Below are 8,593 nucleotides of genomic sequence, written 5' to 3' on the forward strand. Positions count from 1 at the left end.
TACAAATCAATTAATTGGGAGTTTTAAATCCCAGATCGTTCTCCCACAAAACTCCAATCGGGTGTGCGTATCATTGGCTATGAGAGGTCAGGGGGTTGATCGTAATAAGCAGGAATTTAAATAGCAAAAAACTAAAGAAGCATGCAATAAATCAAACTAAAAGTAATTAAGGAAAAAGAAAGAAAATTCAAATACAAAAAGGATCTTGACAAGTGTTAAGAGTCAAGGATTACTATCCTTGTCATTAATTACAAATATGGAAATTATGAAGAGCAATTCTACTTAGTCAACCCCTAAATATTGGGAGAAGTTAAGTAAGCATAATTGATCTTAATCTACAAATCCTAACCAACTCATTAATTAGGCTTAGTGAAAGGATAGCGTTAGTGGAAACAAAATCAACTAACAACCCTAAATCACTAATCAATATCAGACATCAATGACTCAGGTCACCTAAGTCCTCAATCCCAAGCCAAGAATCCAAAAATATACTCTAGAACTAAAAGAAGCATTTTCTCAAACACTTGGAAGAGATAAAAGTAAAACATCATAAATTGCAAGAATTAATAAAATATATGACTACCAAATGCAAGAAAATAATAATAACAACTCAAGTAAGCATCAATTAAGCATAGAAACATCAAATTGTATTAAATGAAAAATTAGAATTCAATAATTGTTCATAAACTAAAAAGTAGCGAAATAGAGAAATTAACAAGAGAAACTAGACAAATTAAGATACTAGAACAAGAAAATATAAAGAAAACTAAACTAAAATAAGATTATAACCTAAAACTAGAGAGAAATTAAATTAAGAAACCTAGAATTCTAGAGAGAAGTTGGAGCTTCTTTCTCTACAATTTTGCCTAAAACATGATACTGCACTACTAATATACTACTTGGTTGATCTCCCCTTGATCCATGCTTCAAATGCTTTAGAAATTAGTTGGATTGAGTCCAAAATGGGATTGAAATCATGAGCCATGTGTTCTTTTAAGTGAGTCACGTGCTGGAGTCATGCGTACGCATGAATGATGCGTATGCACGAATTAGAAGAGATGTGTACGCATGACCCATGCATACACACAACTGCATTTCTTCATGAATTCTCCACTTTTGCATGCTTTTACTCCATCTTTCCAAGCCATTCTTCCTTCCTAAACCTTAAATCACTCAAAAAAATATATCAAGGTGATGTATGAGCATCTTAAGTTATTTTTAGTTATTATTTCTTTAAATAAAGGTAGTGATATATCATCTTCATTAAGATTTTTATACTTTTTAACAATTTTTCTTAGAGTTTCTTCCCTTGAATAAAGTTAGAGATTTTTTTTGCTTTAATTAAGATTTTTTTGGTACTTTGATCAATTCTTCTTGGAGTTGCTTTGTGGTTTCATGAGTGTAAGAAATTTTGAAAGATGCTAGTCAAGAAAAAAAGAGGAGATGGACAAAACAAGGATCAAAAGAACAAAGGAGGAAGCTTAGGACACATCCTGAATCCTTAGGACATACTTTGAAGCTCAAATTCATCAAATTTGAGACTTTGGATTCATTTGACGTCCAACGCCACTCATTTATTTGGCGTCCAATGGCAAAAAGGAAATCATGCATACGCATCCCTCATGCGTATGCATGATGATAGCAGAAAACGAGGTCATGCATACGCACGTTTTTTGTATGAAAATGGGTTTTGTGCATACGCATCCCTCATCCGTACGCACAACTAGTTCCATAAGGGGGATCATGCGTATGCATGACCCATTTGTATGCATGATACCTAGTTCGCGTCCCACACCAGTTTTGTGGTGTCTAACGGCTAAGGCAAAATAAAGAGTTATTTTGGGCCAAAATTGGAGCATAGAAGCAGGCGTCCCATGGTCGTCATTTGGCATGGCACGGAAAAGTCAAACAGAGGCAACATTGGGCTAAATTGAAGCAAGGAAAGCTTGCCGTCTAACGTGGTTTGCATGTTGTACAATGACTAACAATTAGCCCAACTCCTAGGCTCTAATTTCTTCATCCATTCATCCATTCTCTAAGCTTCCAAAGAGTGAATCAAGACCAAGAAATCAAGCTCAATTTAGTTTTGAATTATATGTAATTTGAATTGAATTTGAATTTGTATTTATAATAAGTTATAAATAGGGATTGAAAAGAGCAGTACGAGAACACCATCAGAGGGGAGAAACTCCACACCCCATTCTGAACTTCTCTTCTTCTTCACAGTTCTTTTCTTTCTTTTGCTTTGCAATGAGGCACTAATTTCCATTGTTGAGGGGGAAGAGCTCTGTTAGTTTATAATAGAATGAATTTGTTGATTCTCTATCTTTGAATTTTGTATTATTGTTTCTAAGAGAGAATTTTCGTTCTTCATTTTAATGATTCAAATCCATTGGAAAATGGTTTGAATATGGGTTAAATTTCATGATCAATTGAAAAATTGAATAATAAGAAATGAGCTTGAAGATCCTCTCTCGCTCAATACTTATGGTTTTCAATTTAGATTTGATATGTGACAGTGAATCAACTAAATTTAGATCTTAAGGATTATGTAGCTTAGAAATCAGGGAATGTACTTCATCTCTTCTAATGAGAAATTGATTAAGTCAAGAGAGGTTGATTTACTAAGGAATTAGAATTCAATCACTTATGATTTTCCAGAGATATATAATTGCATGATTGAGATAAAGATGAGATTTATCATTCTGGAAGAATTAACATCTCTGATCTTCAAGATTCTATCTTATCTTATCTTTGATTCCTTTTTGAGCTTTATTGTTAATTCATTTCTATTCCTATCTATTTACATTCATGTCATTTACTTCTAGTTGATTTACCTCCCAATTATTTATATTCTTGTTATTTACTGTCAGTCATTTACAATCCAGTTATTTACTTTAATGTTATGCTCTTTGAATAATCATTATTCAAATATGAATTGTCTAACTAGAATAATCAATTAATCATTATTTTCTTAATTCATTAATCCTCGTAGGAACGATAACCCACTCACCGTGGTATTACTTGATACGATCCGGTGCACTTACCGGTAGTTTGCGGATAATGTTAAAATTCATATCACAAGGCATCAAATGAAATAAGAGTGAACTAACTTTGACAATTTAAAGCATAAAAAGCATGTTTTTAATAACTAAGTACAATTAGGAGGAAATTTACCAAAGAATGCAATTTCAATGAATAAGTGCAAGACAAATTGATAAAATTCACTCTTTTCAACCCAAAAATCATCGTAAAATATGGACTTATCAGTGGTAAGCAGTGTAAAGTTTTTTGGTATATGAAATTTCATAATGTCTTTCGAGAAAGGATTGGATGTTATCATTTTTCCCTTCGGAGGCGTCGTCCCCTCCGTGTAGTTTTCCAATGCGTGCTCGTCATTTGGGCTTGCATACTTGGGATCTCCTTTGTCATGTTTTTTGTTTTGTTGCTAAGCCAATAGTTCAGCCATCCTCTAAACCTCCACTTGGAGCTCAGCATTTTGCGCCAACAACTCAGATTGTGATAACTGTGGGATCCCGTTGTCGACCATAATCAAAGTCCATGTCAGAAGAATGCACAATCAAAGGAAACAAATATGGTGCGGTTAGTCTCTCACCCTACGATGGGAGCCAAATGTTTTGTCCGCAAAGATTTTACCGAGTTATAGCACTATTCAGAGTAGTGGATTGATCCGTCAGAATAATTATTTGTTGGCTTCAAGTAGAACACATTGAACGAGGACACCTGCAAAAAGTATTCCAATATTCAAGTTAGTGGAGTAATCTTAATGAAAAAGTGAATTACAAGTAAACAAGTAAATAAAAAAATGTGAAAATATGATTTTTTTAGGAGTTGTCCCTTTCATGTTGTTTCTCCCTTTTTATAAAGAGTAAAAGCCCATTATGCTTGACTCGAATTCTGTCGATATTTTTGGTAGATTCTGTCTTTTTTGCCATATTAGTTTTGTAATTTTACCATTACCTCGATTTAGTTTGTTATGTGAGTTGTAGTTTTTGTGTACGAGTTTATAGCAATTTGTGAACAAAGTATGATATAGATATCATATAGTACATTGAATAATTTTATATTTAGTATTGTTCTTGCCTGGTTGAGCCAAGTTATAGCCTGTCCTCTGATGTGGGCCGACTAACTCTTCTAGTTGAAACCCGGTATACCTCGGCCAGTTAATACAGCGAGTGAGGGAGCACCTGCAAAAAGCACTCCGACGCTCAAGTCAGTCAATAGGAAATATGTGAGGAGTTATTATCTCAGAAAAGAAGATCTACCTTTCAAATTCTGATAGCTCCGTTTTATAGCTAGGAGACGAGGATAACCGTTTTGCTAGCATTTAAGAGGAATTAATCTCTTTTGGGGCGTTACTTGCAGAAAGATCGGTTACGATCATAACTCGGTAAAATCAGTGTGTCCGTTACAAGAACGGTAGTCGAGCTATAACTTTTTTGATGATGTATAACGGTCATATCACAGCCCCCAAGTTTAGCCTGGCTTTAAATGAGGCGGGTTGAGCTTTTTAATCCGAGTTATAGCTCGGTGTAGGGAGCCCCCAGATCAACGTGTCTCATTTTTTATGAAATGGGAGTTTTGGTTGTTTTAGTGTTAGTTTTTGGTTTTCCCTGAAACTGGAAAAGGCACAATAAGTGCTCATTAAATTTTGGCTGTAATTTAAAAAGTGGGTTCAATTTCCTAAGCAGCCTGGTAACTGTTGGTGCGGGTTTTAATGAAGGGCTGGGATTTGTTATGGAACTCAAGGGTTTATTAAATGAATTACTTGGAATTCATTTCAAGTTACGCTTACTGAAGGGGAATTTTGTGGTTTTTAACTGCTGCTACTTCCGAAAAGTTGAAGAAAATGACCAAGAGAGGTTAGTAAGAATTCTTTGACTCTATAGTTTCTTTCTGGTTTTATTTTTCAAAAAGCAAAATGGTTGAGAAGAAAGCGAAGGCTTTACCCTAAATTGATGATGACGATTGTTATGATTGGGTTGATGGGGATGTCAAGATAAGGGCTTCTCTATTTGCAGATAAGGGGAGTGTTAGCGAGGTGAATATGGGGAAAATAGTTAGGCCAGCTTTTCGAATTGAGTTGCTGCCATGCAACCGTACGGATCGTGTTTTTCATAGGAAAAAATATTTTGAAAATTTTTATATGTACAGCTGTGTATTGGAGGAACTCTTTGTGAAACTACCATTTACTTCTTTTGAGTGCGATGTACTAAAACAGATGAACTGTGCTCTTTCTCAAATTCATCCAAACGGATGGGTGTTTTCGAAATATTTTCAAGTTTTAATGCAATATCTTGAAATTGAACCAGAAATAGAATTATTTTTTACTCTATTTCAAGCTAAAGGGGTTTGGAAGGGGCTTTGGGTTAATTTAAATAGCACCCCTGGATTTTCTGTGTTCAAGTTATACAAGTCCTCTTTCAAAGATTTTAAGAAAATGTTCCTTAAAGTAAAATCTGTTGATGATGATTTTTCATTTTATCTGGATGAACGTTTGGGTGAAAAATTCCTTTTGTACTGATGTTGTCACCCGCAGCATATATTGGGTCCCGACCTTATAACGCCTCGTAATGAGTGCATAGTAGGCTTCCTTATGGAAATGGTCGACAAGGGTGGTCTAGTGTCTGTGTTGGAATTACTTTCGTGGGAGGAGAATAAGGCAGCGGTAGTAAATTATCTGGGTGAGCGTTTATCAGCTGGATTGGTTTACATTTGGAAAAATTTTCAAGTTTGACGTTGTTACTCTGTATTTTGTTTTTGTAGTTGGGAAGTATCCCGACGTTTCAGCGTCAAGCTTAAGGGCTCGTTTCAAGGCGAAGAACTTCGAAGGTTCCTCATCCAATCCAGAAAAGATGGAAGGCGGGGCCGAGGTTAATCAACCAGCACTGAAGAAGAAAGGAATTGTTTTCAAGAAAAGAAAATCCGGTGTAATTAATATTGATGATGATGAAACTGGCAAAGGGATTCATCTGAATGAGTTGTCAGACATTACCTTGAAGCAAGAGAGGCTCCACATGTTTGAAGAAGAGGGGGACGAGCCCTCATTATGGGATAGGAATTTCCCATTTACTGTTGTGGCAGACGAAGTTGTCCAGGCTTCTTCAGATGTCTGTTGTATTGAGGAAGTTGGAGACGTGGGTATTGATCAGTTCACGCAGGTCAGTGTCCGACTTTATTTTTTGAATATATGTAGAAACTGTGATATTTATTACAACCTGTGTTTGTTGCTTAGGTGGTTGGGTTCCGATTGGCGAGCATAGGCCGGACTCAAGAGAAAAAGCATAGGAAGGTGTTGCAGGCTGCTGTAGAAAGTACTGCAATCAAAGAACAGTTGGAATCGAAGGAAACAGCTCTAATCGAGCTTAGGAAAGAGCTTGCTGTGGTTAAGGAAGAATTAAACTTAGATAAAGAGAGTCATGAGAAACACGTCGAAATGCTGAATAAAAAAGAGAAAGACTTAACCACCATGAATGAACAGATTGTTGGCGTGACCTTAAAACTGAAAAAGGTGGAATCTAGCCTAGAAGGCGAGATATTGGATGCATTTGCAGAAGGTTTTGAATGGGCTGTTACCCAAGCAAAATTCATGGTGCCAGACGAAAATTTTACTGCTATGGATCCGAGCAAAGTGGTTCGGGATGGTCATTTGGTGGATGATGAGGAGGTCGCTGAAGAAGATGGCGACAATTTGGCTGATTAGAGGGTCTGTTTATTTTTCAACTATTTTGTTTTTATTTTGCCTTTGGAAGGCTTATTTTGGAAGAAACTGATGCTTAATAGTCTGTTTTGAATGTGGAACTATTTTCTGACTGTATTTATATCTGTTAAATTAGGCTTTGTTTGTTCCTAATTTTTGTTTGTTCCTCTCTAAAAAGAGGATTTGTGAATTAGGTCGTATCAGCTAACCAATGCTTAGCGTCTGATGTGCGCATTCGAAATGTAATGCGACTAGTAGTCTGAAGCAATTGTTGCTTTACCAAATTGACAGTTATAGCTATTGACGTTAGGCTCGTAATCTCTAATTTGTATTTAGAGAGAAGTACGACAAAAAGGAATTTTTTGGAAAGTAACATAATCATTTTCAAAATGTATTACCTGTACAAATTCAGACCAAGTTAGCTAGTCTCATTAAAACCTCCCCGAGCAAAACCTTTTTTAGGAAAAATCTTGGGGTAGGAAAAAGAGTACTAGCATGCTTCTGTTTTCAACTATAATACTGTTTTAATGAGCTAATATTCCAAGTGTTGGGTAGCTTTGTGCCATCCAATCTTTCCAATTGATAAGCTCCCCTTCCGAGGACTCTGTGTACTCTATAAGGTCTGTCCCACGTTGCTGCAAGCTTTCCATGGAAGGAAGGTTTTCGGACCTCTTCAGTTTTTCTCAGTACCAGGTCACCTACAACAAAATTTCTCGGCTGCACCCTTTTGTTATACCACCGACCTAGTCGCTGCTGTAATGCTTGATGATGAACTGCCGCCGTGCTTCGTATTTCTTCGATTAGGTCAAGCTCGGCGTGACGAGCTTGTGTATGATCGTTGGCTTCTGTTCGCAGGGAACCATATGATACCTCAATTGGTATCATGGCCTCGGAGCCATATACCAGACAGAATGGTGTTTCTTTGGTGGTGGAGTGTACTATAGTGTTATATCCCCACAATATTTCGGGGATATGTTCAGCCCATAAGCCTTTGGCATCGTCCACCTTTTTCCTTAAAGCCTGTAAGAGAACTTTATTCGCTGCCTCAGCCAACCCATTTGATTGTGGATGGTCAACGGTTGAAAAGTGCTGCTTTATTTGTAAATTCTGCAAAAAAGCTTTGAAATTATGGTCGGTAAACTGACGACCATTTTCAGTAGTAATATGACGAGGTAAACCGAATCTAAAAATTATGTTTTTCCATACAAAGGAAATCATTTGACTTGAAGTAATTTTGGCTAAGGGTTGAGCCTCAATCCATTTGGAAAAATAGTCAATTGCAACAACTAAATATTTAACCTGTCTTGGCGCAGTGGGGAATGGTCCGAGGATGTCAATTCCCCACTGGTTAAATGGCCAGCTTATTACTGAGTGATGTAAATTCTCAGCTGGTATGTTAATGATCCGAGCATGTTTTTGGCAGCTATCACATGTTCTGACTTTGTTTCGGCTGTCGTCCCAGATAGTAGGCTAATAAAAACCAGCTTGGAGGATCTTCTGTCCTAGGCTTCTTGCTCCCGAATGTATGCCACATATACCCTCATGAGCTTCTACTATAACAAGGTCGGCCTCCGATATGTCTAAGCATTTCAGTAGAGGTCGAGAGTAACCTCGCCTGTATAAAGTGTTATTTAACAGCGTAAAGAAAGATGCTTGCCTTTTAAATTTTTTTGGATCCTGGATTCCATCTGGAATATTCCCATTTTTGAGGAACTGTATAAATGGTTGTTGCCAACTATGTTCTTTTATCATAGTGAAAGCACCGATTATATTTATGCTTGGCTCGTTTAAAGTAGACTGCAGAAGTGTGGCGGTGTGTGATTGAGTGGTAGTTAACTTAGAAAGTAAATCTGCTCTGTGATTCTGATCTCT

The sequence above is a fragment of the Arachis hypogaea genome, chromosome 11, assembly GCF_003086295.3.
Source record: "Arachis hypogaea cultivar Tifrunner chromosome 11, arahy.Tifrunner.gnm2.J5K5, whole genome shotgun sequence".
Taxonomy (NCBI): domain Eukaryota; kingdom Viridiplantae; phylum Streptophyta; class Magnoliopsida; order Fabales; family Fabaceae; genus Arachis; species Arachis hypogaea.